Consider the following 12,202-nt stretch of genomic DNA (forward strand, 5'->3'; position numbering starts at 1 on the left):
GCCCAAACGGCCGGGCCGGCGCAGCAACGCCCGCCCTCAGGCCGAGCCCCCGCAGCGGCGGGGCGAGCCTCGGCACGGCTAACCCGGCACCACCCCCCGCCCCGAGCGGGACGCGCCGTCTCCTCACAGCCCACCCCGCGCCCCCTTCGCCGCTTGCGGAGGGCCGGCAGGCGCCGGGCGGGACGGGCTCCGTCTGCCGGGCGGGGAGCGCGGGGGCCCCTTCGCCCCGGGTCGTGCCTGCGGCGGCAGCAGCAGCGGCGGCGGCGGCGGCGGCGGGGGGGGAGGGAGGGGGTAACGGCGGCATCAGGTGCAGCCGGGGCAGGCGGGCAGGGCAGGCCCGGCCCCCGGTTGCCGCCTGCGCGCTGAGCGGCTCGGCCGGGCCCGCCCCTCGGTGTGTGAGGAGGAGCCGGGAGAGCAGCGGGCTTCGCCGGGGATTTCCAGCCTGAGCGGGCGGGAGAGGAAGTGCGGGGCGGGGGGAGACGGCGCAGAGCGGCAGGGACTTTCCGTCGGGCTGGCGGTCGCCTTCGCCGGGCTCCAGCTGCCGCCCGCCGCCCCGCTCCCCTCACACGCTCGCAGGTAGGGCGTCCGCGGGGCTCGGCTCGGCGCGCCCCGGGGAGCGGCGCGGTGAGGCGGCGAAGGCGGGGGGGGGGGGTAGTGGGGGGGGGGGGGGGGGGGCGCTTCACCGCCGCCGTGGCGGCGGCGGCTCCCGCTTCGGGGCTCCGGCACCGGCCGGGCTCGCTTGCCCACACGGGCTCCCTGGGCAGAGGGACGGGGCCGGGCGGGTGGCGAGAGCTGGGCGGGTGGGGGTGCTCCCGCGGAGCCGGCGGGGGGCAAGGTGGCGGCGCGGCGCTGATACGAGGCATCTGCTACCAGGCAGGGGCCGAGCGCGCTTCACCCGCAGCCTGTTGCCGGGACCTTGGCGGCGGCTGGTGCCCGGGGACAGATCAGCCCCCGGCGGGGGCGGCGTGGACTCTGCCTGCCCGGACGCACTCGCACTCCAGGGCTTTGCAGGTGCCCCCTTTTCACTTACTTATTTCTCCCTCCCCTCCTCCCTCCTTCCCTCCCCCCCCCCCCCCTTGCTTTCTCCCCCCTCGGCCCCGCGGTGTGTGTGTGTGCGTGCGTGTCGGAGAGGAGAGGGGAGGCCGGCCGGCAGGCCGGAGCGGAGCCGTGCGGCAGCGGGCGGGCGGGCGGCGCGGCGGCCCTTGCGGCGTTTGATGTGTCGTTTGAATGCAGAAGCCTCGCTCCGCTCCTGGCTCCCTCCATATGCAGTGCTGGGGGCGGGCCGACGGCCTTTAAAGGGGCACTGCCGGCAGCCGCCGCGGTTGGGAGCCGAGCGCGGGGCCCCCCGCAACTTTGCGCCTCCCGAGGCTGCCCTCTGCGGCGGCTCCGGCTCGGCTCGGCTCGGCTCTGCGCCGCCGTGGCGGTGCCTGCGCCGGCGGCCGCTCGGCTCCCGTGCGATGGGGACTTGGGCGGCCGCCGCTGCCGCCGGGGAAAATCCGGTGCCGTTGGTACGGAGCTGGCCCTAATCGGTGCGGAAGGAGTTATATTTGTATAAAGTCTGTCTGCCGACGACGGCCCTGCGCTATAAGCCCGTCTGCCTGGCGTGAGCGGAAAGAAAAGTGTTTTGTTTTCACGCCATTCATTTTAGGCGCCGATTCGCGACACCGCGTTTTAATACGTTAAATTAACTACGGTGTTGTAGGTTAGAAAAAATAACGAGTGTTTAAAAGTTTATACTGAGTCATTCCTCTGCAGATGAACCTATGACTGACTCATAATTTGAGAACTGCAGTGGCTTGTAAAATAGGAAGGTAAGGCATTTACATCTTGATTTATTTGTATCTTGAACTGTCTAAGATATGAATTTTCTGCGGAAAAACAAGAGAAACGGTATTAATGCTGAGAGGCATGATCTCATGTTCTGCTGATCTGAGCTCGTCTGTGACGTGAAACACTGTATGTGCACCTCTGTGTGGATCTTCACCATGCTTTAGGACATTTTTCATCTTTTTCTGTTTCTGTAGTAGTAAATTGTGGGAAGTTCCAATGATACAATTTGAAATTTGCAGTCTCCTTGGGTCGGTGACTTCTCTAGCTTGTTGAGACCTAACCAAGCCTTGTATATTGTAATTCATGCTTTTTTTATTTCTTCAGTAGAACCGTGTTTTTTTCCTTGCCGGCTTGTCCTGTAGAATGCGCATAGCATTATTGAGCACTACTCTGAACTTGCATTCATAGACTGAAAAGGAGTTAGTGTATGATGTGAAGGTGTACTAGCGGTATTTAGCTTAGGCAAATGAAATAGTGTAATTTGGAATAGTTTGTAAAAATCTGTATTTAAAACAGCTACTGACTTGCAGGGAAGCCTGGATTTAAAGGCTACGCTGATTGTTAGAGTTAGAACTAAGAGATCATAGCATATACTGTATGTTGCTCTTTAAAATGAGCCATTTGGCTAAAAGTGTCTATAAATGGCAATCCATACACATCATGTATGGATGTTATTAATTGTGATTAGGGAGAGGGGTTTTGTTTTAAGGTGAGAAATACTGAATATTTTGACTGAATCGGAGGGTTTTTTTTAGGGCTGAACTGGGAAACCCCTTGTCATAAAGCTTGATAACGGAAACACTGATGTTTCATGACTTTGGGCATTGCAAGCAGACGGCACTATGAGGTTATAAAAGTTGATTTGTTCCAACGTGAAAATGGTACGTGTCTTACTGAAATATGACTTGATGAGAAGCTTCCAATAATAGCTGGACCTAGAATATAGAAAGGTAAAGTGCATTCAGTAGCAAAGCAAATTAATTCTAATCAAAAGAGGGTGCTAAATGACTCAGTCTTTAGGCTTTCCTGAAGTCCTTCTGCGGTTAAGTTTGATGATACCAATTTTGAGAAGCCATTCTCTGGATTCAGAGAATTTGATCATCATGTAAGCGTATTTACTGTTGGTATCTTGGAAAACTGTGTAAGATGACAGTAGTTAGCATCAGTCACAAAACGTTTTTTATGAAGTCTTACCAGTCCATGCTAATAGAGTATATCTTCTAAATGGTTTCAAGATCTCATTGTATTTTAGACCTTTACGTTGTTCTTGACCATAATGAAAAGTTTAAGTGAGAGAAGATGTTTTTTCAATACTGAAGTCCAGCTGTTCTGTTAGTAGGTATGGCAATGCTAAAAATGCGAAAAGCCAGAAATCTTAATTTTTAACTTCTGTTGCTAAACAACTGGAACATAAATATGTTGATAAGTAAATGATCAGAGTTCTGCAGATGGAAAGGCAGTTTAAAAATAGGAATGACTTAAATCTACTCCAATATCTTAAACTGGCTTTGTATGAATAGATATTGCAAGAATAACATGTTTTGATCTCTGATATGTTAGATGATGCAATAACTGGATTTCATTAGTTTTTTTATTATAATAGTGTTTCTTAATTGAAGGTGCCGAATCTTATAATGTCTGAAGACTGCTCATTACACATTGGTTTCAGATGTCTGTGCTCTTGTGCACAGTTCCTTTAAAGAATTGCCAAGGCTTAATTTTTATTTATTTTTTTTTATGCCTGTGGGTGGGTACTTTCTGAATGTGATGCTTGTATTTGAAACCTCGTAGCATTTTTGGCGTATGGCTCAGGAACACCAAAACTGGTACGAGAGAGTGAAATTGGAGATTTCGATATGTGGTATGGGGAAAAGAAGCCAAGGGAGGGAGAGTTCTGTATTTTTGTGCAACAGAATAAAGGTGTGATTGTAGCACAAGAGGTAGTGCTGTAGTCATGCTAGGTTTTATCTTATACTTTTAACCTGTGGTGGTAAAGTGGTGACATAGAAACAGCAGTGAAGGGCTGGCAAAGAGAGTGTAACTGGTCTCCCAGCTCTGCCTTCTGGAAGTCCCTACCCTCATAAATGAATAGTTTAAAACCAGTATGTGTTTGTTTTGACAAATCACAAACACATTTCATTTTTTCTATGCCTTTATTTTAAGGTAGAAAGAGAAAGGACTAGAGAATTGGAAGGAAAGGGGTGGCAACTTAGAATGAAAGATCATGAAGTGTCTGCAAAGTAGGAAGAGGTGCTCCTCTTCTTCTAATGGGGAAAAAAGAGAAAAGTAAATAAAGACAAAAAAGCCCCTAGAAAATTAGTAAGGAATGTATACAGTAGAAAGGTCTTAGAACTTAGGGAGAAAATAAGGCAAAAGATTATTCAGTATTGGGAATTGAGAGAGAGAGTCTTTGAGGGGGTTTTCTTCCTGGAGGTCTTTTCTACTGGAGTACTGACAGCAAAGCACTGTTGCCACTGTGAGTTCAGTTGCTACTAACTGTTGGCTTTGTAACTAGGTTAACAGGGCGACTGTCTCTAAAATTATATACAACAACTGTATATCTAGTGTATCACTAGTCCTCTCCACCTCCCCAGAAATGTTAAGCTTTTGATTTCCACGCTGTTGTTCTTCCCTGCTGCTTTGCTCTGCATGTGTAAAGTATGACTTCAGTAGAATTCTACGTTCTGCAGTTCATCTAGTCAAGGGCAGCATGGGAAGTGAAGTCTCAACACGTTTGTGTTGTTGGACATGTGTGACAGCCTCCATCGTTGATTCCCCCCTTGTACTGAAAATTGGGGTGTTGTGTACTTTGACATCAAGACTGAATTTTTGCAAGTTGCAGACATTAGAATTGCAATGGGCATAGCAGGAATGCTTTAAGTTGGAATGCTTCATAGTTCCAGTATTATTTTCTATAGTATCATAAAATGATCCTTTATGAAATAGATTTCTCTGATGTATAGTGGAAACATTCTGTAGATTATTTACAATGATAAAAATTGCTAATAATTCTGTAGTATAGTTTAAATGCTCTGAAGTGCATAATATCCTTTCACATATGGTATATGTAGCAAATGCTTCGGTCAAAAACATTAGTGAAAGAAGTCATGAAACTTCTATTTTACATGCTTTAATGATGACTGTATGGAAGCTCATAATTAGAAAAATTTAACATTTGGAGTAATACTGAACTTTTGTCTAACTTTGTGGGTTTTGCATTAATATGAAAAACATATTTTTGTAAATAAAGTAAGATATTCCCACTCAAGACAAGCTTGAAATGCTATGGGTCTTTACAGCTTTCTTGGGCGTCTAGCAAAAAGAGTTATTTTGATTTGGTCTGTCTTGAAAAGCATGTTGCAGATGCTACTGTAAGATAAGAATTGCCTTCCTGGCTGCCACTTCATTCCTGCAAGCTTTGACATCTATTAAGGAGGAGAAGATGGTCCATTGAAGATACCAGCGTGAAGTCTAGGAGACCTGGAGGCTGGGTTTTTTTCCTTCTTGTTGTTGTTGCTGTAGATGTGTGTACCGTAAGTCATTCAGTTAGGGCCAAACTGACAAGGGGCTTTGATGTTGCAGTGTGGAGTGATGTGACATCATGCCTGAGTCCCAAGGGCAGAAGGGGGATTCCAATCCAAGTTTCCTACTTCCCTGGGGAGTATTCTCATCATCAAGCCACAGGCCAGTTAAGAGTAGTGTCACTTCCTTCTCTTGTAACTCTTCTGCTATGCCAGGAATAATCAAAACTCAGTGTGCCTGAGAAAGAGAGCAAGAGGAAGCATGGTGTCTCAGTCAAGCGGTTAGGACAATTACTAGGATGAGGAAAGATACATAGTCTGTTCATACTTCTTCCACTGCTGTTTCATTTATTGTTTTCTGCTGCATTTGAACTTGATGTTGAGATGCTTGCTGAGGTGATCAGCCTTGTCAAGACAGATGTTTCCTTAAGCATAGAAGATGTGCTGGGGAAGAAGAGTACTGATACTTGGGTGCTGCTTGGGTTAGGTGGTAGCTGACTGGAAGTTCTAAGAATAACTTTGATGAAGCTAGTGGCTTATGTGTGTCTGGCTTCTGGCTCCATATGCAGACCATTTTCCTGGTCTGTAATAAAGTAGGAATAGTGAAGCTTTCCTGCAATCTGAGGACACAAAAAATGATGAGGTGCTGAGACCCGGCAGGGTGGTATAAGCGTCATCTGTTGACAAATGAAATGAATTGAAAGTGCCATGTAGAGGCATCCTGTTCTGTCTCCTCTACAGCATTGTACCATTCTGCACTGTCAGCATCGTGGGACAGGAAACAGTATTTGCTTCACACTCTTCCCTTGTTGCGTACAGCAAACGTGCAGTGCTATATGAAGCTGAGTGTGCATGACAGAATTTGTCAGTGGTAGCTGTTCTGGTGCTTGTACTTGTTCCCAACTTTCTGCTTTGGATGTTCTAGAAAAGTAACATTTTCTTATTCTATGGAACCAGCCTACACGATAAATGTGCCTAAAATAACTTTCTAACAGTTCATAAACCAAACTTTGGCAATGTAAATGGATTTTGTTTTGTAAGCTCATCCATGTAGAGAGGGAGATAATGAGAACAATTATTAGAGGTCTTATAATGGCCATCTTGTGTACTGTACCAGTTTGACTATGCCCTCTCTCTCTGTCTTTCTGCAGAGAGGAACCTTCTGAAAGCATGTTGCCTTGCATGTTGTCGCTTCTAACTTAATGACTTGCAGATGTAAGTCTTGATTTTTGCATTGGAAGTGTAGCCTTACAATTTTCATTCAACTTGTTTTAATTTCCTTTAAACCATCCCAAGTGACTTGTCTTTCTGCATTTTATGCTCTTCAGCTACTAATGGAATGCTTTTGTCCATGATATACTTCTCTTCCATCTTAAGTTGTTTGGCCAAACAGTATAAATGGTCTTAATTTCTCAAGCTTGTTCCTCTGATTCTTAGAAGTGACTTAATTTGAACTGCTTTCAGTCAGATCTCTTGTAATTTTAAAGTTGTTAAGGGATGACTTTTATTCCAAGGCAGTTTCATCCTTGCACTTGAGCAAAGTGACTGCATTTTCCCCTTTACTTCAATTTACATAACTTTTCTCTTGAAATACTTGTTTCCAGGCTTGTACTTACTTTCACACCTGGCTAATAATTTTTGTCTGCAAATCCACTTTTCTTTGACCTCTCTGTAGCTACCTGCTTCTTTGATTCCCTCTCCACCCCACCTCCCACTCCACATGAATTAACAGACTCTTCCAGGTCACTAAAGATGGTCTAAAATGTACCCTTCTGTTGTCTCAAGTACACGTATCTTTAAATCTGCACTTGCTCTCTCATTCCATCCTTTTTACTGTCCTCTTTTCTGTTCAGCACAACATCCTTGAGAGAGGAGTATTGTGCTTTTGCCTGGAAATGTTTTTATTGTTGTGGTTGAATCTGATCAGGATACCAGTTCTACATTCAGTAGGTGCCAAAGGTAAAGTGCTTGTGGTTGTAAAATGACATGTTCCCACAATGCTACCATTTGGCTGACAGTTTGAGTAGAAGGAAGTTGGATACCTAAATAAGTGAAGGCTGCTGATTTGCATATGTGCAAAATCTGGCAGTTCTGTAGCAGTTTTAGAACCCTTTGATGCAGTAATATTTTCATTGCCTTCTAAAACTTAGCATTTTGGGGGGCAAAAAAGAAAGGATTTAAGCTAACTTCATTTGAAGTTACTAATACGTATTATCACTTGAAGTCAGCAGTATCTTTTCTGTCTTGTTTTCCATCAGGAGTTGAATCATGTTTCTATCTACAGAATCTCGGTGTGCTATATTTCAGATTAGCAAATATGTCTTACTACTCGCCCATGGTGTCAATATGTAATGGAAAACCAATGGATCCTATGTTGCAGTTCAGCTAGTAGATATTGCTGTTGTGTTGCTCATACTGTTTGGCAGGGGTTTTTGTGTCTGTGTTATAGCAAGGTATTTTGACACTTTTTTGGAGCATGTGCAGAAGAATGCTCTTGGCAATCTCTAGGAAGATAAAACAAGTTTATTGTTATTTGCTTGTTGTACTTCACCAGCTATTTTTTCAATACCTGGGACCATAGATTTTCCTTATTCCTCTTTCTTTCTTACAAATTCCTGAAAACTTCACTTTCATTTTGAAAAGGATTATTTAGACATGCAACTTCCAGTATTTTGGCCAGCAAGATTTTGAGGGAGTTTGGGGGATTTACTTGGTTGGTTGGTTGTGTGGTTTGTTTTTTTGTGTGTTTGGTTTGTTTTTTTTTTTTAGTTGTGTTTTTTTGTTTGTTTGTTTGCTTTGTTGTTGTGTGGTGGGTTTGTTTGGGGGGTTTTTTTCCTTGGTTGGTTTTGGTATTATTTTTTTTTAAAGAAAGATGTAGGACAAGCAAATAAATTCCCACGCATTGCATTCTGTGTATTTTTGCTGAGGACATTCTCTCAAAATAAATGAGGAAGAAGCTTGGAATTGTCCTGTTCGTATAAAGCAAGCTGTTTGTACATATAGCCAAAATATGATGCTGTATTTTTTCAGAATTATTTACTAAGAGTTCTGGTGTTTTTTTTTAAAAAATATGAACTCTCAATGTATTAGTTGACTGTTCTGAAATGAGATGGGGTAGACAGATGTTGAAAGTCCTTTGAGCTATACATAAAAAGGCAGTTATTCCAGAATAAGAGTGTCCATATGTCGAGTTAATTGGAAAAGTTCAAAGTAGTTGAACCCTTACTTGCAATGTTGTGATTTATATAAAGAACAAGGAGGACAAAATGCAGCGAGGAAAAAATACTACTTATTATAGATCCATTTTGTACATAAGCTCTGTCATGTTTGTTTGCATGAGAAAATGTTAATGATACAAATAGTGGAAGTTGATAACAGTCATCATGCTACATGCTTTACTGATGCTTACAATAATTTGCTATCCATCTCCCATAGTATGTTTTGTAGCAGAAGTGCAACCTGAAGATGTCTTGGAATGCTTAACTTCATCTTAAGCAGATGTAGGTAGTGACTTCTGTTGCTATGGTTAAGGTCCAGGTTTGTCCATACTCCTTACACTTCAGAGGTACTGACATCTCTGTTTTGGTTTCAGAGGGAAAGTTTTAACATGCTTAAGGTAACGGTATTTTTAAGCTGGCATTGCTGCTTCACAGTTACTGTTTTGTTTTGGTTTTTTTAAAGCATTTCTAACTAAAATCTTACTAAACTTTTATCTCCTGGTTAAACAAACATCCTGTTGTACTTAATAAATTTGTATGTGAATGTAATGTCTGTGGGGAAAAAAGGGACTCTGTGTTGTCTATGGAGAAATGATTTGGCTTCTCTTGTAGCTAATCAGTTTTTATAGAGTATTAAATAGGCCATGTGTTAAAGTATCAGTTGTTAACACCTCCAAAATAAAAAGTTTGTCATGTTAAAGAAGTGGAAAAATTGGTAAGCTCTCCATTAGATGGTGCTGCTGGGATTGAAATATTTATATACCTAATGGAAGCAGACCTCTGCCGAGAACTGTTTTCATGGCTGTATTTTATTTTTATTTTTTTTAAAGGACTTCTCTTTAAAATACTTTCCAAAGGCAGGGATACATGCAAACTTGTTGTTTGGGGTTTTTTTGTTTGTTTGTTTGTGGGTTGTTTTTTTTAGTCTGAAATGAATAGATAAGATACTAAAAAGACAGGCTGTCTCCATGGGAAGGAGGTATGGAAGAAATAAATCATAGGCTTTTTGCATGGGTGATTTAGATTTTAGCAGCTGCCTCTGTTGTTGCTTTCATCTGTTTTAAGTGTTGACTCTGTGTTATGTTCATACCCTGCCATCATGTAGATGGGGTTACTGCAGTATTAAAGAAATATATTGTCAAGAAATACTTGATTTAAAAATCAAAAAATTATTTAGACTGACTGTTATAGCAGTAACACCCTCATGAATCTAGTATTTGATTTCCTGTCATCTTGATGACCCTTTCCCACTACCATTTCTTTTTAAAGAGCAGTGTTTTAACTTAAACACATTATGATAGTATTTCTTTGCCTGAGCCCTGACTCACTACTGATTTTTAGAAAAACTTAAGGGAAAAAAGATGGTGCCTTACACACAGAGGCACTGAGTACCATCTTAAATGCTGTAGGTGATCCCAGATGGTCTGAAGTTGATGCTCCAAAAGTGTGCAGTCCATATGGCCAAACCCTTATCTGCCAGTCCTGCGCATGACTTGGATATTTTAGGGCATCTAAAATTATACTAAACACCCATAATTGGACACCTGACTTGTTCTGCAATAGTTAGAGTTGAGATGCATATTATATAAAAACCCCATGCATTAGCAAGTGTATTTGTTAAATACTGCTTGCTGTTAGGATTCCTTCAGATAGGAAGACAAGGTTGCTGAGGTCTTTGAATTCTCCTGCAACACAGGGCTGTAAGTAGAATCCCCCCACCCCCCCTCCAAATTTAGAAATGGTATTGGTCAAGAGCGGTAGAGTTAGTCAGGTTGGGTTCACGAAGCCACAGCTCTCGTCACATTACCAGTAGAAGTAATTTTAGTGTGATTTAAAGAATCAATGTAATTGTGACCAGGTAGCAAAAAAGTTTAGCAGCATTAAATAGCACTGAGCAAGAAATGTAAGAGACAAAATCTTTCTTAAGAAACAGATGTTTATTTTTTTTCTTTTGAAGAAGTAACGTAGCAAAAATCCACTTGTTGAGGTTGGAAAGTTTAAATAATTTCAGATCCAGCAGTGGGAAGCCTAGCTTAACAGACTTGGCCTGAGTTTAACAGCTGTTGAAGCGATGTGCAGCAGCCAGTGGACTTCACATGTAATCTTCTGTTTTCAAAAAAAGAAATTGAGAAGTTTGCTAAAATCTTTGTTGACTTTCTAAGCTTGGCCAGGGTTAAAATGTGTGATTGCCAGGTGCTGTTATTTCCTCAAAATCTAGCAGGTTGAAGTAATAGGCAGAGGGATGATTCTTCTTGGTCTTAATCATCCATTTTGGAATAACTCAAATAGGAAAAGTTATCAGTTATGTGATAACTGGAGAATGGACAAGCTGTTGTGTGAGAGAACTTGGCCATTAGTGTTTTATCAGTTTGCTAATAATAACTTACAGCTTGCTAATAATGACGCTTAAAGGGGCAATTAAAAGATAGCAGTTATGATGTCATCCAGCCATACAATTTCACATCAAATATGGACTTGCTATTCTACAGTTACTTGATTGGCTTGCTAAGTGAGGCCAAAACCAAAGGTGGAAATGAATTCGGCAAACTTAGTAGTGCTTGGTCACCTTGAATAGAAAGTCTTGATTCTAACATTGCCATAGGATAGTGCGTAGACGGAAGGGTGATAGTATTCTGGGCTCTATTACTATTTAATACTTAAATATTAGCAAAACCTAGCCTTGCTTCTTCCCTCCTACCTTGACTTTCAGCTGGTTGAGTTTACAGGCTAAGACTTGGCAATTAACAGGATTTGTCATTGTATTTTGCTGTGCTTAGATTCCAGATGGAGGAATAACTATTGTTCCTACAGTCAAAATGACATCAACGGCGTGTCCCACAGGAATGTTGATCAGAGAGGGCATAGTAAGGATAGTCAGGGAAGAAGTGACAATGTGTTGTAGCATATTAAGGATGCCTACATTTATTTTTAGGTGTAGAAGGCAATGAGGGGAGGTCTAGGGAGTGATAAGAGCAGTATTGTGATAGACCCACCAAAAATGGGTGGGGTAGTAAAGCTTATTTTCTGTTTTAAAAACATACTAAATGAACAAACGATCAAACATGAGATTTGGCATAAATGAAGGATTTTATTTGCACAGGTATCTTTTGAGAAAGGCGTATGGGACATGTGCTCCTGTGCAAGGATTCATTGATGTACAGGAAAGTACTTGATAATAAATACGGATGCTTGTCTTGATTTAATGTTGAACAAGAGAGGAAGGAGCTTGTTAAAAAGATGGAAGAAGGAGGCAGCTTGTGAAAGATTAACTTGAACTGATAAAATTCAGTATTTCTACGAAGTGAAGGAGGAAGAACAGCAAAATAAGGACAACAACAAAATTTCAAAAGATTTATAGGTAAGAAGCCATAGGAAGCATGTTAGAGTCTTAAGAGGAAGGAATTCAGTAAAGTTATCTTCTTCTCGGGAACAAAGTTGAGTTAGTAATTTTTAATTTCTTTTGCAATGACACGCAGCAACAGACTGTTTTGGCTAAATCAGTACATTGCCAACAATCTGAAATTTGAGAAGAAATTGTATGAATTGAGGTGATAGTATTAAAGATGAGTAAGAAAGAATGGCATAAGTGTGTAGGGAGAAGATTGGAGTGTTTGAGCCATAAAACAATATTAA

General features: G+C 42.5%; 1 protein-coding gene across 6 annotated transcripts in view; it reads left to right on the forward strand.

Moving 5' to 3' along the window:
• Positions 1-462: 462 nt before the first annotated feature.
• Positions 463-12,202, forward strand: part of TRAF3 (TNF receptor associated factor 3) — a 74,108-nt gene continuing 62,368 nt past the window's right edge. For 3 of the 6 annotated variants that reach the window (XM_049828409.1, XM_049828410.1, XM_049828411.1), the window contains exons 1-3: positions 463-576; positions 874-1,011; positions 1,756-1,811. The gene's annotated coding sequence lies outside the window, so the exon portion shown is untranslated. The remainder of the gene's footprint in view (positions 577-873; positions 1,012-1,755; positions 1,812-12,202) is intronic. The other 3 variants (XM_049828413.1, XM_049828415.1, XM_049828414.1) reach the window with 3 other exon arrangements.

This window comes from Accipiter gentilis, chromosome 25 (assembly GCF_929443795.1).
Source record: "Accipiter gentilis chromosome 25, bAccGen1.1, whole genome shotgun sequence".
Lineage (NCBI taxonomy): Eukaryota > Metazoa > Chordata > Aves > Accipitriformes > Accipitridae > Astur > Astur gentilis.